The sequence below is a fragment of the Dipodomys merriami genome, unplaced genomic scaffold, assembly GCF_024711535.1.
Source record: "Dipodomys merriami isolate MVZ:Mamm:240054 unplaced genomic scaffold, mDipMer1.0.p SCAF_1420, whole genome shotgun sequence".
Classification (NCBI taxonomy): domain Eukaryota; kingdom Metazoa; phylum Chordata; class Mammalia; order Rodentia; family Heteromyidae; genus Dipodomys; species Dipodomys merriami.
The window spans coordinates 27501-42500 of record NW_027202739.1 but is presented as its reverse complement, the minus strand read 5'-3'; positions in this window follow the sequence as shown (position 1 = coordinate 42500).

The following is a 15000-nucleotide window of genomic DNA, read 5'->3' as shown; positions in this document are numbered from 1 at the left end:
GCACACACCCGAGCGGCCAGAAAGCCGAGGGTGACGCGCACAACGCAACGCACGCCACACGGCCACGGGGTTTTTCTCCGCCTCCCTCAGAAGCCGGCCCGAATTCACTCGCTCGCACGGACGCGGGGGCCGAGCGCACAACGACCCGCGCCACCGCGGACCGGCGGTGCCGGCAAGGGGTCGGGGGTCTGCGGCGACGACCCGTCGGCGACAAGTCACACCGGCCAACGGCGGCGGCCGGAGGCGGCGGCAGGGACCCCGGGAGGCGGGCGACACCAAACCCAACGCACGCGAGCACGCTCACGCGCGGACACCGCCGGCACAGAGCGGACGGGGCCAGGCACGGGAACCGGGGTCGCGACGGGCACGCGGCGGCGACACGCCGGGAGAGCACAACGCCCCGGATCCGGGACCGGGGCGGGGGACGAAGCCACACGGCTCGAGACGGAGGAGACGATGCGGGCAAGCCTCTGGCACGGCGAGCAGGAGGGAGGCGCGGGAACCCGGGACGACATCGCGCAGGCACGCGAGGCGGCGCCCAGCGGGAGGAGACACGTCACGCCGGCTTCGGGCCCCCGGACGGCCAACTCCCGAGCGAGGGACGCACGCGGGAATCTCACCGCCACCGCCCCCGTGGCGTACCGGCGGTCCCGCTGGCAGGAGCCCTCGCGTCGTGAGCAAAACCGATCCGGGAAGACCCTTCAAAAGCCACCGCCGCCGCGACGACGTGCCTCCCCCACACCGGGAGGGCAGCCTCACGAGCCGAGCGCCGTCCCCCCCCACCAAGAGAACACACCACACACGCCCAACTCGACCGTCCGCCGGTGGCCGGCCACCAAGGCCAAACCGGCGAGGATCGCGGAAGGCTGATGCGGGTGAGGAGGGCATGCCGGAAGCCCAATAAGAGCAGCGGGGAGGGTCATCGGGTCGGGTCACCGGGGTGAGAGGCGAGCGAGCGAGCGAGCGGCCACCCCCCCCACGGGCGGGTGGCGCAGCCGCAAACCAGCGGGGAGGTGAGACCTTTCCGGGCACAGCCGGCACGCCAGGGAAACGAACGCGGGATCTCACCACCCCCAACTCCTGGGCGGTCCCGCGCAACGCCTGGGACACCGAGCCGGCCGACCAGCGGACCGGAAACCCCCACCGCGGCAGCGGCGGGCCCCCCCAAAAGAGGCCCGAGAGGGAAAAGGCAGCTCGCACACGCCTCAAAGACCCCGCGAGCGCCCGCGGAGCCACCCGCGCCAGCAGGGCCCCACCGCACCCATCCACACCGCCGGACACGGCACCCATCATCGACCGCCTCTTTTTCGGCCGCGTGAGCAAGGGCCCACACACACCGGGATCCTCGGCTCCGGAGGGCCAGAACCCCCCCGAGCGGCACACCACCACGGGCACGGCGGCCCCGGAACACCGCGGGGCCCGGCGCCCGGCACGGCGCCGTCGTCGCCAACGGGCGGCGGCCCACACAGACGCTCGGGAACAGCGTCGCCAGGGGCCGGAGGGGGAGGGGGACGGGACCCCCCAAAAACCCCACGGCACCCCAAGCACGAGGCCGGGAAGCCACACACCACACGCCCTCGCATCGCGACCCAGCACAGGCTCCAGGCTCCGCCACTCGACACACCGCGCGCGAGGCAGGGGCGGGGACGGATCGGGAACGTCCTCCACTCACCACACCAGACGACGGCCCGGGAGAGGCCCCGCGGGACCCTCCCCCAGCTCGGAGGGGGGAGGCGCGGGCACGCAGTTACCAACGCGGGCAGCCACTAACGCTCAAAAGCGGGACAGGGAGCGGCAGGGCCGCGGGAGCCCATCGGGGGCGGGCCCCCGCCAACCCGGCAGCGAACGCCGCCTCCCGAACGAGGATCGCTAGAGAACCTCTCCTCACTCTGAGGGTGGCCCGCACCCAACCCCGACGGGAACCCCGCCGGGACCAGCACACATCAAAGGCGTCCATCCTTCCCACCACGGGTGGCAGGGAGGGGTGGGGCGGGGGGGGTCTGCGGCAGCAGCAACACCAACCCTGGTCGGTCGGCCTTGCCGTGCGGGGCCAGAGCAAAGTCGCGCACACGGGCGGGGAAGCCCGCACAGGCCCGGCTCGCCTCCCACTGCAACATCTCAGGTCCCCCGGTGCAACAAGAGCCAGGTGACACGGCAGGGAAGACAAGCCAGGACCAGGGCCGGCAGCTCATGCGGGGAAGCCACCCGCCCGGCGCAACAAGGGAAGAGCGCTCCTCCTCTGGGGAACCGCCTCGACCCCCCCCAGCAGAGACGTCAATCTCTGCGATAACTTTTTTCTCACTCGCACAAGCCCCACAAACCCAAGGACGGCCGGGACACACCACGGGCAGCAGGCTGGCACAAGGCAACGGACAACGCCGGGATCGGGAACGACACCACCACTCAGCCTCAGGCACCTGAGAGAACCGACCGGGAGCGTTCCGGGAGCACCGCAAGAGGGCAGAGCGCGAGGCGCGGCTTTTCACACCACACAGCACGGGCAAGCACGGAGCACCGACCCTCCCTCTCCGCGGAGAGAGCCGACCCCCGTGCCGATAACGAGTCACGGGAAGAGAGGAGCAAGATCAGGGGCGCCCCCCCTCCTCCAGCGTGTACAAGTCCCCGACCTCACGGCGAGGGCAGGGAGAGCGCAGCCGGACCCGGTTGCCGCACCCCTGCCTCCCCGCACACCACCGGCGCCGGCACGGTGGGACGGTGAGGGCAGGGGCCCACGGGCAGAACGAGAAGAGCGGTCCCATTCGCCATGAATGTCCGTCCCTCGCCTGGCGCAGCTTAGGCCCGGGCCCGAAGGAGATCGCAACGTCACCACATCAATCACACCGAGGGGGCGGAGAAGACAGCCACACGGCACTCGGGAGGCGGTGGGGCCCAGGAAGCTCGGCTCCCGAGAGGGCCAACAGCCTGGGATAAAAGCGTAGCCAGGACAGACAACCTTTCGTGAGTAACGAGCGAGGTAAAAGGAAAAAAAAAAAATAAAAAATAAAAAAATAAAAAAATAAAAAAAATACCACGGGCTTCAGCGTCCCTGGCGCTCGGGATTACCAGGACACCTCCGCCGGGCACAGAGCCGAAAGAAGCTAGAGAGGAAAAAAAGAAAAAGAAAAAGAACCACGGACAGCGCTCGGGAGTAGCGCAGGTCAGCGGCCGACCAGGCCCGCCATCGGGAAGCGGCAGGTCGGGGGAGTCGGAGCTAGGGGCGATAGGGAAAAAAAAAAAAAAAAAAAAAGCCACGGAGGTCGGACGAGCACGACGGCAGGACGGGGATGCCGCACACGCACAGGCAAGGCAAGGCAGGACTCGCCCCCCGCCTTTTCCTCCTCAAGCCGGCCACGGCGAGGGAAGCACACCGCGCGGGCCTACCTATGCACCCCAGGCAACCAACCACTCTCCTCCTCGGCGTGCCGAGGCAAGGGCCAGAATCCGGCACCGGGAGCGGGGGAGAGATCAAGGACGACGGGACTCACTCAGCCACCAACCAACAACCACCACCACCACCACCACCACCACCACCACCACACCCACGAGCCACCACAGGGGCAAGGCCTGCTCAGGGCAGCGGGAGCCCGGGGTGCGGGGGGAAGGGCAGGGGGACCCGGACCGGGAAGAGACGGGAAAGGCCCGGCACACAGCATCCGAGAGAGCCCCAAAAGACCCGCTGACAGCCACCGGGACACGGCATGCCAGCACCCTCCTGCAGGTACAAAATCCTCACGTCACCACGCCAAAACCAGCTGGTCACGCAGGGGCGACAACTCGCTGGCGACAGGGACCTCTCGGAAACCACATCGGGGACACCTGTCCCCAACATGTCCCCAACAGAGCCAGACACGGAACTCTCAGGGACAGCTGGTCGACCACATAAGGCGAAGACAGACGAAGAGAGAGGGCGGGAGCGGGGTCAGGGGACGCACCCGCCCCACTACCCCGGGTGCGCACGGGCTCACGGCACGAGCGGCACGGGGAGCCTTCCCCCGGCAGACGCGAGGCACCCACTCCGAGAGGCACCCAGCCACCACACCCACACCGCGCGGGGTCGGTGGTGAGCGCCCTGCCGCCAGCACGCACACACGCGGGACTCCCGGGCTCGGGTCCCCGACTCCCGAGGTGCTCCCTCCGCCTCGACTTTTCCCCTACGCAGGGCCCACCGGGCAAGTCCCCGCCATCGCGCACACCGCAGACGGTAGGTAGGTAGGTCCCGGCCCCGAGGCTCGCCTCGGCCGTGCCCACGGCTCCTCGCGCCGGAGAAGTCTGTCCTCCGGCCTCCGGGGCCGTGGAGAAGGCCGTGGAGGAAGGCCACACGGGGCCGGCGACCCAGGCCCTCGCGCCCGGCACGCGCCAAGCGCTCACTCGGAGGTGACTCCGACGACCATCCTATGTCGGGGAGGGGCGGGGTGTAGGTCCCGGCCCCGAGGCTCGCCTCGGCCGTGCCCACGGCTCCTCCCGCCGCAGAGGTCTGGCCTCTGGCCTCCGGGGCCATGGAGGGAGACCACACGGGGCCGGCGACCCAGGCCCTCGCGCCCGGCACGCGCCAAGCGCTCACTCGGAGGTGACTCCGACGACCATCCTATGTCGGGGAGGGGGGGGGGTGTAGGTCCCGGCCCCGAGGCTCGCCTCGGCCGTGCCCACGGCTCCTCCCGCCGCAGAGGTCTGTCCTCCGGCCTCCGGGGCCGTGGAGGGAGACCACACGGGGCCGGCGACCCAGGCCCTCGCGCCCGGCACGCGCCAAGCGCTCACTCGGAGGTGACTCCGGGGAGGGGGGGTGGTCCGAGTCCGGGCCGGGACCGGCCCCACCACCTAGCGGCTCACCCGGGGACCCTTTCCCCCGACTCCCGAGACGTCCCTCGTACTCTCCTTCTTTCGCCCTCAAAGACCAGAGTCCAGGGAGGGGAGGAGGACAAGGCGTCGGGCCCAGACAGAACTACGGGAGGGGAGGAGGACAAGGCGTCGGGCCCAGACAGAACTACTGGTCGACCCGACCAAGCCGCCACCCCCGGCACAGACCGGGCACGGAAGAGAGAGCGGCGACTCACGGCCCCACCCCGCGCTCGCCTGCGGGCGCAAAGTCCGACAGAACAGCCGCCCCGGCGCCACAGCGACACCACGGCGACAGTCGCGCCCGGCACCCGGTAGAGGCCGGGCCTCCGCCCGGCTCGCTGCCGCCAGACCTCCTCCTTCACTCGCTCGCTCGGCTGAGAACGAGGGGACTGTCATATCAAGGCGGACGCCAGGGGGAGCACGACAACCGCCTTCCAACGACCGACTCCACCGAGCCGCCGTACCCCGGATCGGCGCGCGCCGGCCGGCTCTGAGCTCCGGAGACACAGAACACGGAAACGAATCGCCTCACTCCCCACCGCCACGCACCGAGAGGCACAACCTAGGTCAGGACCTGCAGCCGGGTCCTCTCTGCGACCTCACGAACGACACCAGAGCCACCAGAGACCTAGACCGAGATCGAGCCGCCGCCGCCGCCGCCAACCGCGACCAAAGTGAAACCAGGAACCAGGACGGGAGTCGCCCGAACGGAGCGGCCCGAACCCGAGAACCGGGAAGCCGGGCTCGGTCCCAAGCAGGAAGGGGCGGCAAAGACGGCAGGCCTGCACCACGAGAGAAAACGAACCGGCCACCCGCACGACCTCCGCCGCCCGTGGCAAGACCCCCACCCCCACCCAACATGGCCAGAAAAGGGCAAGTGAGCGCTCGTCCCACCGTCTGCCCGCCCGTCTTTTTTTTTTTTTTTTTGGGGGGGGGGGTGTTTGTACGTTTTGTTTTCTTTTTCCCCCAGATGGAAACCAGAAAGAAACAACAACAACAACAACAACAACAACAACAACAACAACAACAAAAAACTCCCAAAGATGGGTCGGCTCCAGCAAGAGACGAGCCCTCGGGAGGCACCCCGCTCACTTGTGAAAGTCCGCCGCCCGCCCGCCCCACAACACGCTCCCTCCCCCCGCCCCCACCCGCCCCCCCCCCCCTTCACAGGCAGGGAAAGGGCAGGGGGAAGGCCAGAGAGAGGTTTCTTCTAACACAGAGAGGGTAGGTACACGTCACGCACACAGGTCTGGAAACCCACGGTGACAGCGCCATGGGAAGCGTGAGTCCACTCACCCATCACTAAATGACAGGAAAGCCAAACGAGAGCCGCTGGCTGGGCAGAAAAGGCCTTTGACAAAATTCAACATTCATTCATGCTAAAAGCTCTGGAGAAAATAGGAATAGAAGGAACATTTCTAAAAACAATAAAAGCCATTTATGACAGACCAATAGCCAATATTATACTTAATGGGGAAAAGCTACAACCAATTCTCCTAAAATCAGGAACAAGGCAAGGATGCCCACTGTCTCCACTCCTCTTCAATATAGTCCTAGAACCCTTAGCCAGGGCAATAAGGCAAGAAAAAGACATTAAAGGGATCCGCATAGGGAAAGAAAAAGTTAAACTATCCCTTTTTGCAGACGACATGATACTATACCTCCCTCCACGATCCCTAAAAGTCCATCCCGAATCTCTTAGAAATCATAACTCTCTTCGTCAAAATAGCAGGATACAAAATAAACCCACAAAAATCAGTTGCCTTCCTATACACTGATAATGTACAGGAAGAGAGGGAAATAAAGGGAGCAACCCCATTCACAATAACCTCCCGAAAAATAAAATATTTAGGAATTAACCTAACCAAAGATGTAAAAGAACTATTTAATGAGAACTATAAAAAGTTAAAGAAAGAAATTGCAGAAGACACTAGGAAATGGAAAGACCTCCCATGCTCCTGGATAGGCCGACTTAATATAGTAAAGATGGTAATACTTCCAAAACTAATATACAAATTCAACGCAATTCCTATTAAAATCCCAATGACGTACATCACTGAAATACAGAAAACAGTCCAAAAATTCATATGGAACAACAAAAGACCTAGAATAGCCAAAACAATTCTAGGGGATAAAGACAATATGGGAGGGCTATCCATGCCGAACTTCAAACTCTACTACAGAGCTATAATAACAAAGACAGCATGGTACTGGCACAAAAACAGACCCGAAGACCAATGGAACAGAATAGAAGATCCAGAAATAAATCCACAGGCCTACAGCCAGCTGATATTCGACAAAGGAGCCAAAGACATACAATGGAAGAAACACAGCCTCTTCAACCGCTGGTACTGGGAAAACTGGGCAGCCACATGCAGAAAACTAAAAGTGGACCCCAGCCTATCACCATGCACCAACATCAACTCAAAATGGATTAAAGACCTTAACATTAAACCTGAATCTCTGAAACTACTGCAGGACAGAGTAGGAGAGACACTTGAACTAATAGGCACAGGAAGGAACTTCCTGAACAGAGTCCCAGGGTCACAACAAATTGGAGAGAGACTCGACAAATGGGACTACCTTAAAATAAAAAAAAAAAAAAAACAAAAACAAAAACAAAAAAACAGCTAGCCTTTTCTAATAGGCTCTGCCACTCTCTCTGGAGCAGGATTCGGGGCATGAGGCGATGAATCTGAACCCGACACACAGGTGTTGGAGGGTAGAGGCATCTTCACTCACATGCCTGTGGTGGAGGACCTGGACCCGAGTGTGGCGGTGCACAGTGGGTGTGGGTGTGTGTGTCTGTGACTCTGTGTGTGTGTGTCTGTGACTCTGTGTGTGTGTGTGTGTGTGTGTGTGTGTGTGTGTGTGTGTGTGTGTGTGTGTGTGTGTGCGGGGCTGGGGGGAGGGCAGGTAGGGAACCCTAGGAGGAAAGACAGGGAGAGACAGACGAGGGGCCCCGGCCCAAACAGAGTGGGGGGGTCAGAGGGGCGATCCTATCTCCCGGGGGGGGGGGGTGAAGCATGGTTAGAACCCACAGGCCCGGCGGGCGTACTTCTCTTTGGAGTTCGCACTGGGAACATATGCGGGCAGAAGCGCCCCAGCACACACATCGCATCGCAGACGGGTAGAGAGGCAGAGCCAGGGGGTCAGGCATGGTAAACACTCTATTCCGTCAACACACACACACACACACACACACACACACACACACACACACACACACACACACACACACACACACACACACACACACACACCCCTTAGGGTGTGTGTACAATATCCACAAGGTAAAAGTTTATTCATCCATTCCCCAAAGAAGAAGAAGAAGATTATGTCAGTTACAGGGAAGTAGATGGATGGACTGATGGACTAGGAGCGGGGGGGGGGGGGGGCAGAGGGGGGGGTGCCGGCGGCGGCGGAGAAGAACCTAGAACAGGTGATGCCAGGGGAAGACAGACCGGCGGAGAGACAGACAGACCGACCAACCAACGGCACCTGTTTTCTCTCCTACGTGGATGCTAGACCTAAACTATAACTGGACATGGTAAGCTACACAGCACTCCGGGCAAACAGAGTGTGTGTGTGTCCCCGTGTGTGTGACACACATACTGTCCTTTTGTCAGAAGGTGTAACTTCTCTGAGCATTTAAGATATTGCAGAGAAGACACAAGACGTAATATCCGTAAGTGGCACGACTGTGAACGTATTATAACAACCGGACGTGTGAGGACCAAAGCTGGAATTAGGAGGACAGAAATGTACCTGTCCTCACGCTTTGGGTCATGATCACAAGTACATTTGGTTTAGGATCTTTCAAAACACATCGATGTATCCTTCTGGACACGATGGTCTAGGACCACACTAGTCAATAGCCACTTCAAAGCCAGATCCGCGGTTGGATACGTTTCAATTGGCTTATATTGCATCCTCCAATATTTTTCTCTTCTTTTTATTCTACCTTCTCACTAAAGATCCAGTGGTATAAAGCTACTTTTATTCTCTTAATATTCCATAACTGAAGTGATCTGCTTTGTTTTGCAGCTTTCTCAGCTTAATTCACTGAGGCCTATTTAGTCACACATGATGAGAGGTCCAGAAACATCTTTGGGGCCACGGATGGCTTTTGTAAAGTCCATTTGGGGAAATAGCAAATATAATCTACCATGTCCTAAAATGTAACAGATTATCTCTATGGGGCCGATAGAAATATCCAGATGTGCCCTGTCAACAGCCAGTTATTTTAATTTACTTAAGGGAAATCAAGTGAATAAAAGTCTATATAGTTCAAGAAATTGTATTCTGATACCTATATAAAAAGTTTACCTGAGTGGGTGAGGACATTTGCATGAAATTTCACCTAGGGCAGCACTTGATATTTATAACTCTCCCTAAACTATTGCATTGCCTGTTTTCCATTTTCTTGGCACTCCTTTAGAAATGTTCCCGTCTCAATCTTTCACCCACTGCAGCCGTGGGACCCTTTTTCATAATACGGACGTAAAGACATTTGTGGTACCGTATATAAATTACAACCGTAGGGGCTGGGAAGGTGGCTCAGTGGTAGAGTGCTTGCTTGCATGCCTGAGGCCCTGGGTTGGATTCCTCAGCACCACATTAAGCAAAAAGAAAAAAGCCGGAAGTGGCGCTGTGGCTCAAGTGGTAGAGCGCTAGCCTTGAGCTGAAGAGCTGAGGGACAGCGCCCAGGCCCAGAGTTCAGGCCCCACGACCGGATCCAAAAAAAAAAAATTACAACCGTAAATAAACTGGTACAGTTTGCTCGTAAGACATAATATCCAAACGAATTCCGTGTCCAGAAAATAACGAAAAAAAACACCCCCTGCGGGCCCCCCTCCCCCTCCGCTCGGCCCTCCCTTCAAGAACATTTCCTTGTTTGCTGTTGTTTCGTTTTGTTTCGTTGTAAATAAATAAAGCCGCAGAAGAGAGCCGGCGATACCTCATCGCTACTCTCGCGAGAGTCTCTCGGACTCTCGCGAGAGTCGCCAGCCCCCGCCATCAGCACCGAATCATTCCCTGTCACTCCACACGGTGTCCAGTAGGTGGCACCCCAAAACAAGGAAAAAGAACGTCAGGCCCAAGATCGATCAAGACACTTAGGAAGGTCTTGTGAGGAAGGAACACCTCCCCCTACACACACACACACACACACACACACACACACACACACACACACACACACACACACACACACACACACACACACACACACACACACACACACACACACACACACACACACACACACACACACACACACACACACACACACACCAGCACATCCCCGCCCACACAGGTCATGAATGGCAAACCCCTATGGCACAGAGAGACAGACAGACAAAACACATGGGGTGTGGAGAGAGACCGGAAATCAAAAACAAAAACAAAAACAAAAAACATTTTCCTGGCTTGACCTATGAATGGGCCTGGGCTGGCATTCTGTCCTCTGGGCCCTACAGTCAATCCATGGCGGTCGCTCCTCTCTCCTCATCACTGTAATCCTATCTGATATTTGCCAGAGCCGAACGTGCAGTGGGGACACTTTGGTTCATCGATCTAAACTAGGGCCCGGGGCGGAGGGGGTGGTGGTGGTGGAGGGGAAGCCTAGGAAGTCTGTTGCTATAGTTGGTGGCGGCGGCGGTGGTGGTGGCGGCAGTGCAAAGTGTGTGTGGGGGGAGGGGGGGAGGTAGATCACATGCTGCCATACGTGCCTGTGCCTGTGTGGTAGGAAACAGCAGCAAAGATCAAGGGGTGCAGGGTGTGTGTGTGCACGCCCCAGTCAGTCCTGGGGCTTGAACTCAGAGCCTGAGTGCTGTCCCTTGGCTCTTGTGCTCAAGACTGGCACTCTGGGGCTGGGAAGGTGGCTCAGTGGTAGAGCGCTTGCCTTGCATGCGTGAGGCCCTGGATTCGATTCCTCAGCACCACATAAGCAGAAAAAAAGCCGGAAGTGGCATTGTGGCTCAAGTGGTAGAATGCTAGCCTTAACCTGAAGAGATGAGGGACAGCGCCCAGGCCCAGAGTTCAGGCCCCACGACCGGACCCCCCCGCCCCCGCGCCAAAAAAAAAAAAAGAGACTGGCAGTCTGCCATTTGAGCCAAAACTCCACTTCTGGCCTTTGGGTTGCTTAATTGAAGACATGAGGCTCACCAAAGTGCAATGCCTATATACCTCTGATCATATAACAAGAAGTCTTCCCCTTTCTTTGTGTTTGTTATCATCGATGTTATTTTGTTTTCTCTTCTCCCCCCCCCCCATTGTTTCTTCCTTCATCTATTTCCGGGAGGGGCAAGAAATGGAGGGACCCAGGATGAAGAAGTGCAACAGTGGCACTCACTAGACACTATGTTGACACACAACCTGTGGGTGGGGAACAAACAGAACTTGAGGGAGGGAAAACCTGTGAGAGAGCCAGGGAAGGGGTGACATTGTCCAAAAAAAAAAAAGTACTCTTTTTTAGGGGGTGGGGGGAGATGGGAGGGCAGGAATGGAAACAAAGGAGGAGGCAACAATGCTTGATAAGAAATGTACTCATTTCCTTGCTCGTGTCATTGTAACCACTCTGTAAGTATTTTCACAATTAACACAACTCATTAGCCGGGCGCCGGTGGCTCGCGCCTGTAATCCTAGCTACTCAGAAGGCTGAGAGCTGAGGATCACGGTTCAAAGCCAGCCCGGGCAGGATAGCGCCCAAGCCCAGAGTTCAAGCCCAACGACAAAAAAAAAAAAAAAAAAAAAAACTTATTAATTAAAAAAAAAATGTACTCTTCCTACCTCACTTATGTAATGTAATCTTTCCTATCCTTTTTTTTTTTTTTTTTTTTTTTTTGTCAGTGGTGGGTCTTAAACTCTGGGCCTGGGCGCTGTCCCTAAACTCTTCAGCTCAAAGCGAGTGCTCTACCGCTTGAGCCACAACGCCACTTCCGATTTTCTAGTGCCTCATTGGAGATAAGAGTCTGGTGACTTTCCTGCCCTGCCTGGCTTTGAACCGTGATCCTCAGCTCTCAGCCTCCTGAGCAGCTAGGATTACAGACGCGAGCCACCGGTGTGGGCTGGCATACTGTAACCGTTCTGTATGTCACCATTTCCCTAACAATTTGTAAAAAATCAAAGGAGAGAGGGAGGGGGAGATAACAACCCCTCACGCCTGAGAAGTGAAACCCAACGGGCTTCTAACCGATCTGAGATTCTTTGAAGGTTTTTGCGATGTTAATCACAATCACAAACACAGACGGACAGTTTCTCCAGTCACTCCTTAAGAGGAACGGGGAACAGGGACAGGGAGAAGAGAGGCAGATCCTGGCCTGACCTAGGCGGGAAGATGGAGGGGAGACAAGACTCCTGAACTCCTTTTTCCCCTCACTCTCCTCCGTCCAGAGGGTGGGAGCTTAGGGGTCGGCCACGGGGACATCCCACGGTCACAGTCATGCCTCCCGGAGGGGCAGAGGGCAGAGCACAGGCAAGCATGCCAGCTTCCCCGCCCGCCCCTCCCATTCTGTCCCTGGCGGGCTTGGGCGGGAGGCATACTAGTGGCAGCGGGCGGGTGGAAGTAGTCTGACAACTCCAGCTTGCAGGAAGTCAGTGGCTGCTGGTGGTAGGCAGGGAGGGTTCCAGCAGAAAAAGACCAGAGAGAGCGCGCGCGCGCAGACTTTTCCTGCCCAAGGGCAAAAGAGGCCACTTTTGTAAAGACGGGGAGGGGGAGGGGAGGCTGATTCACTCACCCCCACCCCACCCCGCGCGCTAATGAAGTTACAGGAGCTGAGGGCTGGCCGCCCCACCCCCCACCCCGCCGGGGTGTTTCGCAGAGGACGCAGGGCGGGTCGGGGGTGGGGGTGGGGTGGGCTGGTTTAAGCCTGGAGCCCCAGTCAACTCAGGAACTCCAGGCAACGTTCCTTTGTCTTGTAAATGTCGTCATGGCAACGACTTAAGCGCCCTGGCGGAGGGGGGAGGGTGGGGGGGGGGAGGAGAAAGAAGAAGAAACAAACACGCCCACCCCAGCAGGCCTGCCTGAGTTGAGGCCTTGAATTTCAACCTCAGTAGGGCCACTAAACTAATAAAAATCGTTGTAAGAAACTGTTGACGGAGGACCCTCGGGATAGGATGATTAGGCTGTGTACCCGTGAGGCGAGGTGGCCGTGTGTTCCAGCTTCGTGCCAAGAGGTTGCCTTATCTCGGCCTATCTTCCTTCCCAGAATTGAACACAGAGGCAAGCAGGATAATTTCCAGGGGGAAATGAGGCCTGGGAAAGCACCACCAGGAATTCAGAGACAAGACAGCCGGACAGCTTCCTAATGAATGGCTCCACACATCCTATTTTCTTCACTTTTCAGTCCCTCATAAACGAACAGTTATTAGGAAAGAAAACTAATAGGTGGGGGTGGGTGGTGGAAGGGAAAAGAGCAGCTCCCTTCCTCTGAGCTTTTGCACAAACAATGAGTATACTGCGGGAACGGAGCCAAGAGTTTCCTCAAAGAAAGGAGGAAACTTACACCGGGGAGGGAAGTAAATTTTAAAAAGAAACAGAGCATGGGTCAAAGCACCCCCCCTCCCCCCCATGCATGCATGGGAAACCAACAGAATCATCTCTTAAACCCTACTACAGGCTCAAGGTAGAGAGTTTACTTTGTTTCTTTTTCCTCTGTGTGTTTTCAAGGTTTCACTTTCATTTCTGGGCACATAACCATTGGGCCTTGCCTCGGTGGGTGTTTCTCCCCCTAAAAGTATCTATCCTGTCTTTTGGGTCTTACTGTGTGTGAGTGTGTGAGTGTGTGAGTGAGCGAGTGAGTGAGTGAGTGAGTGAGTGAGTGAGTGAGGCAGCCAGGCAGCCAGGCAGCCAGGCAGCCAGGCAGCCAGGCAGCCAGCCAAGCAGCCAGCCAAGCAGCCAGCCAGGCAGTCAGTCCAGAGATCTAATGTCTCCCCTATTTTAAACGTACCTTTTGCATATGTGAGAGAAAACACACGAAACTGGTTTTCTATAGGAACATATATGTGAATACATTCACCATGGAGTGAAAAGATAGAGTCGCTTCCAAATGATATGTACAGCAGAACACCAACACATCGAGATGACTTCTGCAAGAAGCCAAGGCCCACTTTTGAAATCCCATAATGAGGAAGCCTCAGTCAGTGGCCTGGTTTGAGTCCAGGCCTCCACTTAAAAACGACCTTTACTTTGTGTTTTTATTTTTCCCTGTTTTCTTTTCCTTTCTATGACCTCTCCCCCCAACGCCCCAACCCCTTCCCTCCATAGGTCTCTCTTTCTCCTTTTCTTTCTCTGTAGTTTGAGCCCGAGAGTTACTTAATTCTCGAACTTCTGGGTTTTCCTTAGATCTGGTAACCTGTTGGACATAAAAATTTGGGAAAGCCTCAAAACAGTCACCCCCACCCCACGAAAAATAATCATGCTTGTCGCCAAAAGCTGTTAAATGAGAAAACAGTGGTCAAGTGAAGCAAATGAAGGCTGTAATAGCAACCATGTTTCTAGACTACTGTACCAAGTTTTTTTTTTAAATATATATTTTTTAAATATATTTTTATTGTGAAAATACTGTACAGAGGGTTTACAATTACATGGGTAAGATAATGAGCACATTTCTTATAAGCATTGTAGCCTCCTGCTTTTTTTCCCCTTCCCATCCCTTCGTATCCTCCCCCCCCCCCCGCCGTCCCCCCACCAAAGTTGTAAAGTTCGTTTTTCGACATAACGACTTGTATATCTCATTGTTTCAATGGGTCCTCCTGTAACCCTGTTTTAACAATTTGTTTTTTCCCTTCCCCTCCACATATATCAACACCAGGATTTTTTTTTTTATTAAGCAAAACAACTCAGTTATTCAGCTGTGAGTATGTCCATACAAACAAGATGCAGGAGCCTTCCATGCTGGACTGGCCAAAAAAGGGGGGAGAGCTAGGAAGGTGGCTTAGTGGTAGAGTGCTCGCTCCCCTTGCAAGCATGAGGCCCTGGGTTCGATTCCTCAGCACTATATAAACAGAAAAGGGGAGCAGTGGCACCCTGTGGCTCAAGTGGCAGAACAGTAGTGAGCCTTCAGATGAAGAGCAGAGAGACAGCACCCAGACCCAGAGTCCAAGCCTCACACCCGACGACAAAAAAACTGAAAATAATAAATATATATATGTTTGTATCAC